Source organism: Cetorhinus maximus, chromosome 7, assembly GCF_964194155.1.
Source record: "Cetorhinus maximus chromosome 7, sCetMax3.hap1.1, whole genome shotgun sequence".
NCBI classification, from domain to species: Eukaryota; Metazoa; Chordata; class Chondrichthyes; order Lamniformes; family Cetorhinidae; genus Cetorhinus; species Cetorhinus maximus.
Window position 1 is genome coordinate 140,650,647 of NC_135885.1, and position 19,121 is coordinate 140,669,767.

Here is a 19,121-nt window from a genome sequence, read left to right on the forward strand (position 1 = left end):
TCAAATTCATTTCATAGTTCTATGATGTCAGAAGCTTTGTTTTAATACGTACAAGGAACAGGAAATTTAAATTCCGCCTCCTCCGACACTGTCCTTCCAGAAACTTGAAGGCTCCGATTTTAACTCCGCCCGCCTTCTTGCTTTGGTGGAAACTAGGCTGAGGGCGGAGGGGGCAGTAGAGATGAAATCAGTCACTCACCTGCCCACCTCCAATCCCCCTGCCTGCCCACCCCGTTCCAATCCAGACCTGCCATTCTGAGCAAGTGAGTGGAACGCCTGTAGAAAGGCAACTGAGTTGTGCTTGGGATGTGCAGAATGGGTCAATGCTATCATTGGCATCCATTCTGTGATTTTGCTTAGAGGTTGGAATTGCAGGAGGGGGGATGGTGGTGGGTGATGGTGGGAGGGGAATGATTTTTGACAAATCTTGGGTAGCTACGTTTTGGAACTTTATTTTGGGTCTCATGAAGCAACAGATTGCCTCCTGCTTCGTCTTGTGTTCAGGGCCTAGATGGGGTTCTTTAGGGTTTGATTGTTTCCATAGGAACGCTACTTAAGACTGTAGTTCATAAAATCATTATTGTTTATTTACAGGTCCATGTGCATCTCAGTAACTCTATATGAGATTGTACATCTCCTTCCCTCCCGATCTCTGTTACTTAGTCATGTGATAGTGCACCATAGTGCATCATCATCAGGTGCATCTGATGTTAACCCTTTACTCTACATCTCCCCCCAAGTCTTTACCTCAACTCTATACATCCTCCTATACCTCCCCTGGGCCTCACAAGAAAGCCTGGGGCCTCTTTCAGAATGCCAACCAGGGCCTCTGAGTCAAAAGGATGTACGGTCAAGTTCCACTCCCAGGATCAGAATTCTCCCGGTAGTGGGGTGGTGGAGAGTGGGGTCAGGGGTCAGGAAAATAGCGGGTAGCTAGGTCAGGCCAGTTCCCCCGGGCAGGCAGGAAAGCCAATCTGCTGCAGGGTTGTGGACAGCCTGTTTAAATAATTAAGGCTCCTATCTGTCTTCATATTTCTAGCTAGCTTTCTCTCATGCTCTAATTTTTCCTTCCTTATCAATCTTTTAGCCATTCTTTGCTGTTTTTTTTTTATATTCTGTCCAATCTCCTGACCTGTCCCCCCCGCCCATCTTTGCACAATTATATGCCTTCTTTTAAGTTTGATACTATCTTTAACTTTTTCATTAACAACGGAAGATGGGTTCTCCTCTTGGAATTTTTCTTTCTCTGGAATGTATTTATGCTGTGTATTCTGAAATATCCCCTTAAACGTCTGCCACTGCATCTCTATGGACCTCTCCTTTAACCTAATCTGCCAGTTCACTTTAGCTAGCTCTGCTTTCATGCTCTCATAATTGCCTTTATTTAATTTTAAATACTAGTCTTAGACCCACTCTTCTCTTCCTCAAAATGAATTTAAAACTGAATCATATTATGATGGCTGCTACCGAGGGGTGCCTTCACTATGAGGTCATGAATTAAACCTCTTCCTTTGGACAATACCAGACCTCCTATAGCCTGCTCCTTGGTGCCAGAATGTGTTGTTCTAAGAAACTATCCTGAAAACATTCTATGAATTCCTCATCTAGGCTACCTTTGCCCATCTGATTGTTTCAGTCTATATGTAGATTAAAATCCCTCATGATTATCATCATGTCCTTTTGACGAGCTCCCATTATTTTCTCCTTTATACCTGTCCTACCATATGGTTACTGTTAGGGGGCCTGTGCACCACTCCCACTAGTGAATTATTGTCTTTATAATTTTTAATCTCTACCCAAACCACTTCTACACCCTGGTTCCCTAAATTTATGTCATCCCTCTCTATTGTGCTAATAGCATCCTTAATTAAGAGAGCCACCCTTCCTAGTTTCCTGTCCTTCCCAAGTGTCATATATTCTTCAATATTCAGGTCCCAATCTATGTTATCTTGCAGCCATGTCTCTGTATTGGCTATCAGATCACACTTATTTATTTCTATTAGTGCTATCAATTCATCTGTTTTGTTTCAAATGCTGCATGCATTCAGATGCAAAGCTTATAGTTTGGCTATTTACTATTAGTAACCTCTAGCATCATCTTAGATGTGTACTCTTTGTCCCTCTCTGTCATGGTCTGTCTATCATTTCCCACATTAGTACCTTTCTCTCTTGCCTTGTCTCTACTCTTTGATTTAATACATCTTCTCAAATTTGATCCCTTGCCACCACTATTTAGTTTGAAGCCCTCTCTATTTCCCTAGTCATGCAGCTCACTAGAACACCAGTTTCAGCATAGGTCAGGTGTAGACCATGCCAACAGTACAGCCCCCACTTTCCCCAGTACTGATGCCAGTGCCCCACAAACCAGAACCCGCTTCGCCCACATCAGTCTCTGAGCCACGCATTCATCTCTCTAAATTTTATGTACCCTATGCCAACCTGCATGTAGCTCAGGTGATAATCCAGAGATTATACCTATAAGATTCTGCTTTTTAATTTAGTGTCGAGCTCTTCATACCGGCTATGTAGAACATCTTTCCTAGTTTTACCCATGTCATTGGTAACTACATGGACCACAATGACTGGATCACCCTCTCTCACTTCAAGTTCCTCTCCAGCCCTGAGCAGATGTCCTGAACCCTGGCACTAGGCTGGCAACACAGCCATGAGCAGCACCTCGCTACTTCATCGACGGAGCTGAAGGCCGCTCTGGGCCATATATGTATCAAATGACCTTGTTTTAATGTTTTCATCTACATATGTTCCCAATACCTATACAGCAGTATTATCTGTACTAGATTTGTTGCTGTTTGAGTACAATAATGTGGGACTCACTTATTACTTTGTATGGCAAATATCCTTCATTCTGACACATAAACTACTGGTTCACACAGGAACTGGAACGGGCAGGATTTTCAGGGGAGTCCAGTATCTTACTGAGCCTGCCCCTAAAAGTACTCAAAATTGTTAGCAGGATGAGAGAAGTTAACTTTGTAGCCAACATTTTGCTGAAAGGCTTCACTGTAAACTGGGATAGTGTTCAAAATTATAGAGGGTTTTGATAGAGTAACAAAGGAGAAACTATTTCCAGTAACCAGAGGCCACAGATTTAAGACAATTGGCAAAAAAAATTAACAGGGGGTAGTTGAGAATTTCTTTAATGCAACAGGTAGTTATAGTCTAGAATGTACTGCCTGAAAGGATAGCAGAAGCAGATTCAATTGTAACTTGCTAAAGGGAATTGGATAAATTTTTGATAAGTGAAGTTGGTCTAATTGGATAGCATTTTCAAAGAGCCAACAAAGGCTCAATGGGCTGAATGGCCTCCTTCTGTATGATGCAATATGATTCTAGTATTGAATTGTACACTAAAACCAAACTTCCCCATAATTTCATATGAATATGCCTGTACAATAGATTGGATGCTGCATTACCAGCACATTAAAGGGTGATAGAAATCCACAAGTGGTGACACCATACTATTTTTAGTGCCAAGAGGCATAAAAAGTTCTTCAACATTCGTCTCTTTTCACCTGGATTGAGATCATGGACTGGGTTTTATGCCACCACCCACCTCCACCAACCCCCAACCCGCCCAACATGTTTTCACGCTGGGGCATGTTAAATTTGAGGGAAGGTGAGCCTGCTGACCCCCAGTGCCGTGTTTTTATAAAGACACAAATAGGAATGTAATGTAAGATTCCCAAGGCTGCAGTGTTCTCAGAGTCGAAGTGGAAGGAAATGCTGCAAGGGTGGATAACATACTCCGAAAACCGTGAGGCACCATCTCACGTGTTACAGGATAGAGGTTGATTTTTGGGAAGTCGCAGGTTGGTATGTGGGAAGTGAAATCAATGGTGGAGCTACCCCAACTTGAATAAATTCAACAATGAGCAAAGACTGTAGACAAAAGCATTACGCCAGTTGAATCTCTTTTGATATCAATAATGAACTCATTGTGAGGGGGTCTGCATGGTCTCTGCTTGGCTTGGTGAACTAGCTGAGCCAACTTGCTTTGCCACCGGCAAGGCCAACAAAGGATTACAGGCTAAAGTGCCTTGCCTGAACTGAAACCAAACAAATCGCATTGACTTTGCATAGAACCCAACTTGAAACACTCACAATAAATATAACATTATTTTATCACCTTTGCCTGAAAACTCTGCTGTCATTAACATTAGCAGTCATCAGATATCCATCCAACTCTCTGACATAGCTTATTAAACAAATAATGCCAGGCTTGTGCTCTTGTATAACATTGTCAGGTTGAATGTAACAGAGTACTACGAAAATAAATTATTCATAACGCAATTAGAGCTGCATTTCACCTCATTGTAGTTTATTGGTGTCCTGATTCCTACTATGTATGTGAATGAGGTTTGTTTCTCACTGCACTTCAAGGGAAGGCAGGAAAAGTTGCTGTCGGGCAGGTTTGACATGCTTTGAAATGAAACTGGAAAGAAACAACACTCTTTGGTTTATGCAGATACCGCCATCAGAATTCTAGGCGATCTATCTCAAGCTGCCTCAGTTGTTTCATAAATGTAAGTATACTGAAATGGTAGAGACATTCTTTTATGCAGTCAGGCGTTGTGGCCCGGAATGCACTGCTTGAAATGGTGGCGGAAGCAGATTCAATAATAACTTTCGAAAAAGAGAATCGGGTATACACTTGCAAGGAAAACAGTTGCAGGACAATGGTAAAGGGGTAATGGAGTGGGATGAATTGAATAGCACTCTCAGAGAGATCGGCACAGGAACAATGGGCCTGAGTGGCCTCACAGTGCTCCAGCGATGCATTAACGTAGTTATTTATTATAATAGTACAAAGAAGCATATCACATGCCAACTTGACTTAATAATGCTTGATGCGTTAGAGGAACCTAACAAAGAGTTTGCATAATATCTTAGCATTAATTTACCCATATCAGAGAAAATAAATGTACATGACCAGAGATGGTTTATCCTAGAATTTTGTCATGTATTTGAATAACCAAGAGCCAATTAAATTGCATCTTACCTCAATGAAAGGACACCAGCAATGCGTATGTATAATCCAATCTTTTGGTTATTCAGTTGGCTAAGGACTAGCTTTGAAATACATCTTGCTGAACAGTTTACTAATAATAATAATTCACTGCTCTTAATTAGAACTTATTTATTCCACAGTGAATTAACATTTTTAATTTCACTGCAGTAATTTAATGTGTTTAATTTCTCCGCAGTGAACTGAACGTTTATAATTTCACTGGAGTGAATTACCAGTTCATTTTCATTAAGGTGAGTTAAGAGTTCCTAATCGCATCAAAGTGTATTTGCATTTCTTCAGATTAGACCCTCCACACTACTCTGGAAATGTGCCAGCACCAGACCTTGTGGAAAGAAATAAAAGATCACATGAAGAAGGAAGCACACAACCATTTCCATATCTTCACCATCATAGAGCCACAGCACCTGGATTGTACATTACACGAACTCTCCAAAAACTATGCAATTTACATATTCTCTTGCCACTTCTTCACCTCTGCCTCCTACTTTAAGACACTCCCTAATACATACCTTATTGACCAATAGAAACTCTGACTTAATATCCCCTTATATGGTTTGGTGTCAGATACTCTTGGGTAATGCTCCTGCTAAGTGCATTGTGGGATGGTTTACTATGTTAAAGGTACTACATGAATCCAAGTTGATGTTTGCATTGACTACATTTGCCATCCATTTTTATCTGTACGTAGGGTTAAGCTTTACAATTTAGTGCTCCTCATTCAGGACCTCGTTTGACAGGATAGGCACATTGAATAATTGATAAGCGTGCATTTTTAATTTTTAAATTTAGTGATCGGAAAATTGATACTTGTTTTTTTCAATCCGCCATGCTGCTGATCAAGGCTTGTGCCAGAATATTAAACCCTGCGCTTGCTGACTTACATTGGATCCTGGTCCATAATGCTTTGATTTTAAGATTCATAACCTTGTTTTCAAATTCCTCAATTGCTTGGTCCCCTGTATCTCTATGAAATCAGTCTGCCTCACAATCCTCCAATGTCTCTATGCTCTTCCAATTCTGGCCTGCAACACCATCAAGGGCAATGCCTTCAGCTGCCTGGGTCCTAAGCTCTGAAATTCCCTCCCGGAATCTCAGTGCATCTGTTGCTCTCTCTCCTTCTTTAAAGCAGCATTTAACATTTACCCCTATGACCATACCTTTGTTCACCAGTCCCAATATTTCCTTATGCAGCTCAGTGTCAAATTTTCTCTCACATCACCCTTGTGAAATTCCTTGAGAGTTTATATTCTGTTAAAGAAAAGGAAAATGAAGTCTGACATTTGCAACGTACAGTGTTTTTCATGACCACCAAACGTCTCAAAGTGCTTTGCAGCCAATGAAATGTGTTTGACGTGTAGACACTGTTCTAATATAGGAAACAAGACAGCCAATTTGCACACAGCAAATTCACACAAACGGCAATGTGATAACAACTAGACAACCTGTTTTACTTTTGTGATGTTGATTGAGGAGTACTTATTAGCCAAGACCACAGAGTTAACTCCCTGCTCTTCTTTGAAATAGTGCCATGGGATCTTTAACATTTACCCAAGCAGAGAGATGGGACATCGGTTTACCATCCGTTCTGAAAGAAGCCACTTCGGAAGTGCAGCACTCCCTCAGTCCTGCACTGAGTGTCCTCAAGCCCAGAACCTTCTGATTCAAAGACAAGAGTGCTACCAGCTGAGCCAGGGCTGACAAATGTTCCAGGTTCACGCAGGTTGTGACCTCACTAGCATTCAGCCGGTGGGAAGAACACAAGGACTGCCTGCCGATTCTGGCCATATCAGGGGGAGGAGATGATGCACTTGTGGGAGGACCGACCTGATGTGACAGCTGCCCAGTTCATTTAGATTCACTCATTCCCGGCCCTCCAGTCTCCCACACAAATAAAATAATGACTGCCATTTGGGCTCCAATTTGAGGTAGGACGTCCACTGAAGCTGGGCTGAGCCTGCAAGGCAGTCACTCTGCCCAAATGGGTCCTCCAATGGCTGTCTTGGGGGCCAATAAAGAAAGAAAGACTTGCATTTATATAGCACCTCTCATGGCCACAGGAGCTGCCAAAGCTCTTTACAGCCAATTTGAAATGCACTCGGTGTCCCAATGTGGGAAATGTGGCAGCCAATTGCGCAGCAACTCCCACAAACAGTGGTTTGATGATGACCAGAAAGCTATTTCTTTAGTGATGTTGGTTGAGGGATTTAACATTTGCCAGGGACACCAGGGATAACTCCCCTTCACTTCGTTGGAATGGGGGCATGGGATCTTTCATAGCCAACCAAGAGGGCAGATGGGACTTTAGGTTTAACTTCTCGTCCAAACGACAACCGCCTAAATTTTCCAGTCCACCCCGCCACAGGAATTGTCATGGGCGGGACCGGAAAATCCCAGCGTGTCCACAACAGTGTGACTCCCCCTCAGTGCTGCAATGGAGAGTCGACCTCGATTTTGTATTCAGGTCTCCCACATTTGACCTGAACTCCTGACTCGGAGGTGAGAGTGCGACACACGGAGCCACGGTTGACTTTGGATGGCCCGACTTGAATATTTAAAGGACCCACCGCCTGACTCAAAACAAGTGCTTCGGGCACTCGGTAGTTGGGTGAAGTCGCTCTCCGTCATTTTCAAGGGTGCGGCTGCCTCAGTCTTGGCTCAGCGTGTGGCCTGAAAATCTTCTCTAAATGGGGTCTGTCTGAGAGCTGATTTTGCAGCCCCCCTCACTAGTTGGCACACACAGAATATCATAGCACAGCCCTTGACATCCCTCCGTCAAAATAAATAGCTGGAGAATCGTGGGCTGTGTGTCTGGAAAGACAAGGATGCTGTGAAACTTAAAACACAAAGGGAAAAAAAGTGACGTTGGAAGAACTCTGTCAGTGGCTCAAAAATGAAAAGGCAACTTTGCTTTGAGATCTTTATTGAACAGCTTGTAAAGTTTGAACAAAGCACTTATAACTCTTATCAAAGGGCTGTCTGGCTTCCCTGTATCAATTTTGACAAAGAGTCTAAACCTGTGTTTTTTTTTTCCACTGTTCAGATGCTGCCAGATCTACTGCATATTCCCGACAATTTCCCTTTTTACTGAATGTTGTTGTTTCAGAATCGCAGGCACGTCATACATTGTATTTAAGGTAGCAGGCACCATAGTGCCAGAACAAAGATTGCTTGTTCAAAACCATTCTGAATCTTTTATAACTGCCCACTAAGGGGATAAATGTTTGTTAAATATTTATACAAGGCTTAATGGTTTATAATAGTCTTAATCAGACTGAAACACTGGCAGCTTTTATGCTGTCATAAACAATAGCAATGCATCATAGATATTAGTGCCATACTAGGGCCAATTTGTAAATCACTGTGAAGAATAGGTAACTGTATTAGTCATTGTACAAGTGAAAGAACTGGCGTTTATATAGCACTTTTCAAGTCAAGTTCAACACATCCCAAGGCGTTTTACAGCCACTGAAGTACTTTTGAAGTATAGGGCGGAATCTTGTTGAGGGGTCAGGGGTCTCAACTGCCAGCAAGAGAACTGTTGTGCCTCTTTTTGGGAAGGCCTGCCAAACCCTAAGCGAATCAGGCAGTGGCAAGGCCAACGACAGGCCTTCCCCTGAACACAAGACCCCAGGGGCTGAAAGCTGCCGGCCATGAGAGATCGGCAGCTCTTGCGCTCAGCAGCGCCGCTGGGGAGGTGGTGGCTGCTGCCGGGCGGGCAGATACTAAGAGTCCCAGAATTGCAGAGGAACCAGGTTACAGGTAAGTACTGCAGTGGGGGGGGTGGGTTTCAGGGGATGAGGGTCACGGGGAGAGGGTTGCATGGGGGGTCGGAAGCAAGGTCAGATGGCTGTCCCTCAGCAGCGCTCCCCCTTCTGAAGTCCAGTCCCTTAATCAAGCACTGATTGCCTTTGATGGAGGGACATTCCCCCAGGTGGCAAACGGTCTGCGCAGGTTCACCTGCCATGCACACAACACAGTGGGCTGCTTGCAGCTGGGTTAATCCCAGAGGTGGCGGGACAAGTATCTTAAGAGGTCATTAATTGGCCACTTAAAGGCCTCAGTTGGTGGTGGGACAGGAAGATCGACCATGGGCCTTCCTGCCCAGAATTTAATCCTGGTCAAGGTGGAAAGGTGGGAGGGTTCAGGTACGCCACCATCCTACCTAATTACATGTCCCTTCCACCTCCAAGCTCGCCTCCAGCGAGAGCAGAAGATTCTGTCCATCAAGTTAATGTGACGGAGAGTAGAAGCTTTGCAGTTGGCTGATATCTATTTCTATTACCAGGTAGCTGGGAGGTTCCCATCTTCCCTATCCCAGGTGTGCCGAGAATCCATGTTTCTATCACCTGCTCCTTGTTAGCTGTCAGATGACTAAGGGGCCATCTCTGATTCTCTGCCTTCTCCATGTGTTCTCTGTTCCTCCTCCTACAAGGAGAAAAAAAAAAACACCTACGAGTGAGACAAAAACAAAATACTTCAGGTGCAGGAAATCTAAAATAAGAACAGAAAATGCTGGAAATACTCAGTCAGTCTGGTAGCCTCAGTGAAGAGAGAAACAGTGTTAACGTTCCAGCTCACTGACACTTTGTCGGAACTGTTCTGAGGAATTATCATTAACCTGAAATGTTCATTCTGTTTCTCTCTCCACCGATGTTTCCAGACTTGCTGAGTATTTCTAGCGTTTTCTGTTCTTATCACCTATGAGTGAGAGTAATAGTATATTTTCAACGGATCAGCATTTGTTAAGGGTGTCTGTGAGGGTGAGGCAGATCATTGCATTAGAATGAGAGTTAGTGTTGGTGTTGGATGGACAGATGGGATATGAGGAAGCTCATGACAGAGAGGGATGGGTGTACCTGAAAGCTAAGTTGGCATGAGGAGTGGCGTGCTGGAGTAGGCTTGAGAAGGCACAGTGAGAGTGTTGGGGTGATACACGCAGTAAGATGTAGATGCCATTGCTCTCACCTTTCCTGCCTTGCTGAGGTCATTGAATATCTTCCTAGGTTGTATTCAGGAACACAGCACCGTATCGCCACTGCACTTGTACCACCTCCAAGCACTTCTTCTTGGCCTCCCCAGCTGGCATCTTCCTCCCGTTCCTAAGGAATCATATATCCCTCAGGATCCTCACAGACCCACAGCAGCAGATCCAGGGATATGACATGTGGCACTGGAACGAAGCACTGACTTTGACAATCTGGGTCTGATTCTCCTCTTTGCCTCCCAACTTCAAACTCTTTCAAATTGCATGCCTGAAGTGTCCCTTTATACTGGAGTTGAAACCGACACTTATTGGTTGGGAAACCTGGTAATGATATGGTAATGCCATGACTGGGTTAAAAAAAACCCATTGAGAGTCATCATACACCAACCTCTCACGTGCTACTGGGCCTTCCCAGCCTCATTCTCAAAGCATCACCAACTTAAAACTCAGCCCCATGAGTCAGTAGTCAGCTTCAACCACTCAGGAGGGCGATGGTGCAAATGAGGCTTCGTGGTCGTAAGGGTGATAAGCGTGTACCGCTTAAATCTGAGCTCCCGTTTCTCTCTGCTTGCACTGGGCAGAGGGAGTTAAAATCCCTTCCCAATCTACTTCCAGGCCTAGACAGCACTTACAATTGGCTTGAACCCAGTCTGAATTTAAACAATAAACACAAAAAGCACCCATATTTTCAATAGTGATAAAAATGAAACGCATGGATTTATAAACGCGCACAAAAAGAATTAGACCATTGGACTGTTTTCCTGGGGTTGGAGGGGCGGGTCATACAGCAATAAAGGAGACATGCTGACATCTGCACCATTTGCCAGGCAATTGAGCTGATTGTTTGCCTAAGATGCAAAAGATATTCAGCCACACCAGCCAGTGCCACTCAACTATTTGAATAATGATATTTTAAACCAGTCTCACACCTCCAGTTGCTGGCTGCAATCCAGGCAGAATACTGATAAAAGCCTGACTTCCATAACCACATTATAATTCTAGCCAGCAGCATTTGGAAAGGGAGCACTCCCATTTCATTCCTTATCTAGGCTTTCCTGATTCTGGCTCAAATCGATCCCTCATTCATTCCTTCGCTTCATCACAAGTGTCTATTCATACAGAGGGTCGATGGTTAAAACTGCTAAGCCCCCGCGTACTGTGGTGTTAATAATGTTCCATAATCTTAGCATGTCCAAATTTTAATATCTCCTCATCGAATTGCATTAATTAAGCCATGAGCAACACAAGTGGAAACCACAAGTAGCAGCTGATTAACCTTCACAGCCAGGAAACAACTGATGAGGCATCAAGTGAGCACGGGGAGAAAAATGCTCTTCTGTTTTCCAGCTGGAAGGTTTCTTATGGGTTATATTATTGCTGATAGAGGGAAGGCCTCTGAAATGCACGCGCCATCATTTTTTCCATCAGCATTACTCATTCTCATTTGGAACAAGGAACTTTCTTTTCATCCGAACCATGTTTCTTTCTCCAATTAATTTTTGAAACTTATTTTTTATCATTTAACTAAGTAGTATGTTGGCGGAAGATTCCAGAAAAAAAAAGCAACTTTGAACCATGTTTTAATTTTGATAAAATATATCAGCTCTTTCAAAGAAGCAGAACAGGCACAGTTGGCTTTTGTGGTTCTATGAAGTAAGGTTTGAAAAATATAACAATCTCAACATTCCACCGGCAAAAATAACAACCTCTGCATTTTTCCCGGGGACTTCAAAGCTAGTGCATCTCTCCCTCACCCAGATTCTTCAGCCAAAGCATTGCTCCATGGAACTCTCTGAGTCCTTGCTAACAACTGCACTGTTTTAAAGATGGGCTGACGGGTGAGGGAGAGAGGTAGGGAATTCTGGTCCCCCAACACAAAGTAGTCTAGAGTCTGAAGTGGTGACACAATTATAACTTACAAAAACTTCACAAGCCACATGAGTCTCTCATGCTCCGAGACTTTTCACTGAATCATTCGACTGTATCACAATGTAGGTTACACGCTAAGCAAGCTGTCCTATTTGCAAAATAAAATGATCACATGATTCACTATAAATAATGCACTAACCATTTGCACAATATTTAATCCAAATTAAATCTCTGACCCCAGCTCCCAAAGGAATTGTCCGCATGCCCTTGACTTTATTCAGATGCAAGGCTTTGGGGAAAGAGCAGGGGAATGGGATTAATTGGATAGCTCTTTCCAAAGAGCCTGCACAGACATATCAAGGTAAATGGTCTCCTTCGATGCTATCTGACCCTATGGGCTGAATCTTAATCCCTAGAAATGGTTTGGGTGAGCAGTCAAGTCATTGAAAGTCACAAGTCCCACCCCAACCTGTCTCGAACCCACCCATTTCTATGTTTAAGTGAGCTGCGAGGGCAGGTGAACCAAAACACTCTCGGGGTTGTCTGTTCAGATATTTTCATGAGACTAGCAGACTCCCCCATCTCACCCGTCTCTCTGAGGCAAGGAATTAGACTCCCCGATGGGTTTGGGAAACAGGCCCCCTTGTGTCCCACTCCAGCCATCCCTTTGACCCAAGGCCACACCACCTCCACCTCCCCCAAACTAACCCACCCCCACCCCCCTCCACCCTCCCACCCACTCACCCACCCGCCCACCGGCAGAAGCAGGGAAGTTGTGGCTGTAGCTGTCCTCTCAGCTCAATGGGGAAGACAAGCTTGTTTGATCAGGCTGACTTCCAGATGGGGAACCTGTCAAAGAAAAACTCCAAATGCTGTGGAGTCAAACACTACAGCATTCAGGGGATGTCTGGGTTTCCCAGCTGAAATCCAACATGCCCCTGCCGACACAGCCTGCGCCTGAGATTAGGTCAGAATTTACTGCCAAAATAAAGATGAGTTTAACGGTGAGGACGAGTATGTTGTGAAACACCACAAGTTGCCGGACAATTTTGCTTCATTCCGTGGTTAACCAAGCAAAAACAGCAGCTCACCCTCAATTCTCCACCCCACACCCCCACCTCCCACCCCCTCCCCCCACCCCATGGGCAGAATTTTGCCCTTGGTCGGCAGGTGGGCCCCACCGGCTCAACGGTGGGCGGGCAGCCGATCGCCGCCACCGAAACGGGCCCCGCCGCCATTTTGAGTGGGTGGGCCAATTAAGGCCCGCCCAGCAGGCCACCCGACAGGAAGCGCTATGCGCTCCCTATGCGGGAGCGGGGGAGGGATTCCCCAATTTGTCAAAGTGCGCTTTTTCGCGCGCACATCTCCCTGAGACTAAGTGCTGTCTCAGGAAGATCACTGAAAGTTTTTTAAACATCAAGAATAGACGAATAAAAAACTTATTAACATGTCCCCCTCATGTGACAATGTCCCACGAGATGGGACATGTTAATAAAAAGGACATAAAATTTATTAAACATTTTTAAAAAGGACATGAAACCTTATCCCGCCAGTGGATGAGGTTTCATGTTTTTTCTACTCTCCGCTGGGGCTCCTGGCCTGCCCGCCAACTTTAAGATTGGACGGGCAGAGCCTTTAATTGGCTTAATTATCCTGTCAATGGCCTCAATTGGCCATTGACAGGTCAGCGGGCTGATTTCACTGTCCGCCCGCCTTCCTCAATATTTAAATGGGGCGTGATGATGTCAGGGGTTCCTCCCGACATCATTCCGCGTCATTTTTGCGTCGGCGAGCAGGCCCCGCCCCCAACTCGCCGACAGGAAAATTCTGGCCCATGAGTTTTACAAACTGCTGTATTTGAGCATTAATTACCCATTACACTCATTGCAGAAAGTTAGATAATGATCCAAACATTTTTCAACATTGTACCTGCGATGTTACTTAATCCCACCGGCCCAGAAGGGAAACGATTGAAATTGGGGCATCTTATTCTTGCAGGTAGTAAATTGTTGTTAGAGATTTTTTAAATGTAAAATTTATATTTTTATATATTATATTTTTTCTTATTTTTTGCGTTCTATTGTTTTTTTTCTCTCTCTCCTAATCCAATCTTCCCTTCCCTTTCTTTATTTCTGTTTCAACGCGTAACTTGACTTAAATTCACCCGGTTCCCTTCCCTATCATTCCTCTGTTTCTTTCGCAATCCTTAAAATCTCATTGGTTAAGGAAATAGACTGTTGGCCCCATTGTTCGCTGAAGTCCCAGATGCACCCGTTGCCCTTGGCACACTGTTATCAGCCAAACAGTTTCTGAGCTGAAGGGTGAGGGAGAATATCTAACCAACAGGGCATGTCACAAGAGTGCCTCAGTCCAGAAAGACCAGAGAGGTTATTTGCACACCAATAATGCTGGTGATAAATTAATTTTTCCATTAATACAAAGTGCCCATCCTAATGGGGGAGATTTTTGCCTCCCAGACCCTGTTTTTAGAAATGAGAAACAAAATAGCACCAAGAAACGTCTCAAGGCTGTAAAGATTTATGGGGTGTTAAATAGTGCATGAAACAGATATGGATGGCACACAACACCTGCCATAAACAGCACTTCTGATGATAAAAACAAATTTTTAATGGTACATTAGCATCTCGCCCAATGACGAATGTCCCAGATTGGAAGGTATGAAAGACTGCAGATGAGGGCCATTGACTAACGTTATTGCAGTGAAGGGAATCATATTTCGTCTCATCTATCTTATTTCTGCATATTGACTTTAGCACTCCTCAAAGCAATTGTCTAAATAGTACTCAGGTGTTATAATGACCAGCATTTATTTCTGTTTTTAATTTTTTTCCCTCTATTTGCTACCTCATGTACATTATACGGGTTAAAACTCCAGAGCTCTGCTTTTCACTATCATTAGCATTACATTTATTATGTAGAAAACACATTTTAGTTTGAGAAAGAGCAGCTGCACTAAATATTGTAACCTGACATGATTTTTACTCTCTTGATTTATCTTATGCTATTTCTAGGTCCTGATACTCCATTTGCCAAAAGAATCCAATAAATCTAAAAACATTTGTCATTTGTTAATTAGAAATATTTCAGAGCTCATAGACTTTATTATCTGATCTTTGTCATTGCGGGCCATTGAAATTTTACTTCTAACATAAAGCCAGCAGTTTGTTTGACTTCTTAAAGCCATTTTACTTACCTTGTGTTTTTCAATCATTTTCACGATAGCACTTGCCTGGCCTCGTGGTACATCACCACTTTAGTCAGCCGGCCGTCACTGCCTCTGCATTTGACAGCCATACTGGAGCTGAACATGAGCCCTGGTACCGGTGCTGAGGTTTCAGCCTTTACACTGCAGTGCAGTGCACTGATGACAAAATAATTTGGTGTTAGCCATGGCCTCAGAATGAGAGGTTGCATGTTTAAACCCCACGCCCAAAATTTCAGCACATAATCCAGGCTTGACACACCAGTGCAGTGCTGAGGGAATGCTGCACTGCCTTTTGGAAGAGGCAGCCATTTGTTGTAAATATGCTAGAAGGGCTCTCTGCGGGAATTCCAAATCTCTAACAAAGGTTTATAAGTACATTTGTATTTCTGTTGGTCCTTTTGTTATTATTTAGTCCTTGGAAACAAAATGACGATTACTAACAGTATCTAAATCGCCACTTCTGTCTCCGAATCGAAGGGCAGAACCTTCTGTCTGTCGGGTGGGCCGGTCGGGATCGGGTGCGGGGTGGGTGCGGAGCTGATCGCTACCTGCGATTGGTTGCGTGCCACCATTTTACATGGGCGGGCCAATTAAGGCCCGCCCAGCGTGACGCGCACCCGGTAGCGTTCAGTGCTACCTGTGCAGGCGGGGGGAGGAGAGAGAGTCGGGGCCTGCTCTCGTTCACGTGCACAGAGCTGCCTCAGGGAGATTAATTTGAATTTGAAACTTCAAGATAAAAAAAGTTAAAAACCATTTACACGTGTCCCCTCGTGTGACACATGTCACATGAGTTGGGGCATGTTCATCAAATGTTTCAAAAATGTTTACTAACTGAATAAACCTTTCATGAGACCTCATCCCGCCCGTGGTTTCCGATATTAATTAATTAAAAATAAAATAAAAATGTTTAAATCTCATTCCCGACATGTCCCTGCTCATGCTACAGAAGGTCAGGCGAGGGGGGCTTGTTTACCTTCATTCTTAAATCTTTATTTTTGATGCTATAAATCTTCAGCTCCCTGAGGCAGCTCTGTGCCTTCAGGGGACTTTCAGCAAGTGCACCCGTGCGCAAGCGTAGGCTTCCGCACTCGCCCTCCTCCCCCCCCCTACCCCCCCCTCCCACCCTCCCCACCACCACCCTGACCCAGGCAGCGGTCAGCGTTTCAGCGCACGATTGGCCAGCCAGTGTGAAATCGCGGGAACCCCCCCCCCCCCCCCCTTCGTTTACCAACGGGATGGAAATTCGAGACAGGCTAAGTGAGCTTGGGACCTATAAAATTCTGCAGGATAAGGGGTTTGATTCCACAGTTCCAAGTGCTTAGCGAGGAGACTTTGTGAAGCACTGCCAATGATAATGAGGGAAGCCGTGGACAGTGGGAGGTGCAGTGGATCAGAAACCAGCTAATTTAAAAAGGGTGACAGAACAGACGCAGGGTCAGTGTAGGTCTTTAATCCCAATCTTGTCAGGAGTGGGTTGTGAATACAGGTTAATAGAGTTCCAGTCAGACAATGAGAATGCGAGAATGTTTTGATTCCACTTGGCGTGTATTCGTGGGATCACCACAACCAGACTGATTGACAGACCTGGCATCCATTTTGGGGCGGGGTCAGCTGCAGAAGCAGGTAGGGAACCTGTAGCTGCTGCTGGGAGCATGGGGGAGAGGCTGATCTCTGATGTTAGCAGTGATGGGGGCGGGGGGTGATTGATCCCTGACCCACGGTATCTTTGCTTGTGGAGAGGGAGCCGAGCCAAAGCAAGAGGATATGGTTGGGGGGTGCTGGGGGTGGGGGGCACTCCTCCTCCTAGCCCACAAGCCATGCTGCAAAGGTCCTTTACCTTCACTCTGAAGCTGCCCTTACCTCCCTTGAGCTGTTGGGTTTCCCAAAAGCCTGGGAAACCCAGCTGGCCATGCTGAAACCAGCAAAGCCAGCTCAACCAGAGGCTGCCGGACCCTACAAAACCTTTAACTGGTGAACCTGCCCTCTGGGCATGGGCAGAGCGGTAGCTGGGTGGCATCAGGTTTGAGACGTTTTTAACATCTCATCTGGCCACAACCCACCTGCTTTTTTGGCTGGTTTGGGGGCGGAGGTGTGTGTGGGCTATTGGGAGGTGGGGGGTGGGGGGTGGTCTTGGTGGTGTGGGTAAAGCTCATCCCTTGGTCTTACTTTTATTCCATGTCAAATGTCAAAACTAATTATCAGGAATAAATTTTAGAATTGTCTTTGCAATAATAACGTAATAAACAGGATTCAGATACCTGATCGACTTCTTTAACTTCTTGAGGAATGGGGTGAGGCAGGAGGACTGTGTGAAACCCCATGGCATGTGGTACCTTGACTTCTAAATGGCTTTTGACAAAGTTCAAACGCTCATGGCTTCTGATTGGTTTCAAACCCCTGGGGCCTCTGCATAACCCCCTGGGAATGGATTTGAAACTGTCTGAAGGGGACAGAACCAATAAATACTCATTACAGTAATGGGGCAGAAGGAGGTACTGACTGTGCTAATCCAGCACTGACACCACCACCGCTTCTAATTTATATAAAGCACCCTCTTTGACTCAGAAACTCAACCGAGTCCAATTTCCAGAACTTCCAGAAGGTGTGTTTCCGCACACCTAATAGAATACAACAGAAAGCTGCCACCTTCTGCTCCACCAAACCGGACAGGAGGTTTGATTTTATGAACAAGGAGCCAATTGCCATCCTTTGGGAATGGTCAGCCTCGATGACCATCAGCTTATTTTTGTTAAAGTGTGAAAGATACATTAGGGAAAGGTCAGGTGGATGGCAGTGGGCGGGGTGTGGGAGGGGCTGTGGGGAGTAAGATTAAATGTTGGTAGCGGCTTAAAAACAGACTGGAGTTAATTGGTTGAGTCAAAGAGGGTACTTTATATAAATTTATATAAACTGGAGTTGATTGGTTGCGGTGGTGTAGTGGTATTGTCACTGGGCTAGTACTCTAGAGACCCAGGATAATGCTCTGGGGACAGCAGATGGATTCAATAAAAATCTGGCATTAAAAGTCTGATGGTGACCATTAAACCATTGCCGATTGTTGTAGAAACCCATCTGGTTTTTAAGCTTCTACAGGCCTTTAGGGAAGGAAATCTGCCATCCTAACCTGGTCTGGCCTACATGTGACTCCAGACCCACATCAATGTGGTTGACTCTTCAATGGCCTCTGAACGAGGGCAATAAACGCTGGCTTAGCCAGTGATGCCCGAATCCCCTGAACGAATAATAAAAGTAAAGTACAGATTGTCCAATCTCCCTTTCCTTTTCAGTCATTGATGCTGTAATAAAGTCTGCAGACTTTACCAGCCCCAGGGAGAACCAGAGCAAATGGGAGAGTTCCTGATTTCCGTGTTTTACTGCAAATGGACGGACACTGTAAGTCGGTGACTGATTTACTCCGCAATAATGGTGAGAGCTGATAGTCTTGCCATTATGCCCAATGCGAAAACTGGGCCAGTATTTAAAATACATGATTTTGTACATTTATTAAATAATTAATCAAAATGCACTTGAAGCTGGCTGGAACTGTTCATAAAGCATTATAATGGGGACTGAGCTTGAATTCATATATTGTGACCTGCACTGCCATAAATAGTTTATTAGAGGACATACCTAAAGTTTCCAAAGCTATTTAAATTCCAAACCTCATTCCGGCTATGTTAGGAATGGTCCTATGTTCTGTGCCAATTCTCCCAAAAGATAAAGATGCTGAAAGGATAAGTTAAGCAGCTGAAGTCTAAGATGAATACATTTCATACCATTGCCTGTGTGGCCAGATGGGTAAGTATTGTCCCAATTGTAAGATGAGATTTATTAGCCATCCATTAGATTGTGGATTTGAACAAGAAAAGAATCCACTCATCCATAAAAGAGCAGCCCCAGAGAAGCCATGCACATTTTTGTAATGATGTTCAGCAGCCCTGTTCATGTGGAATGTAAAAGCAAGTGTAGAACCGCAGCAAAGGACAGAGGGT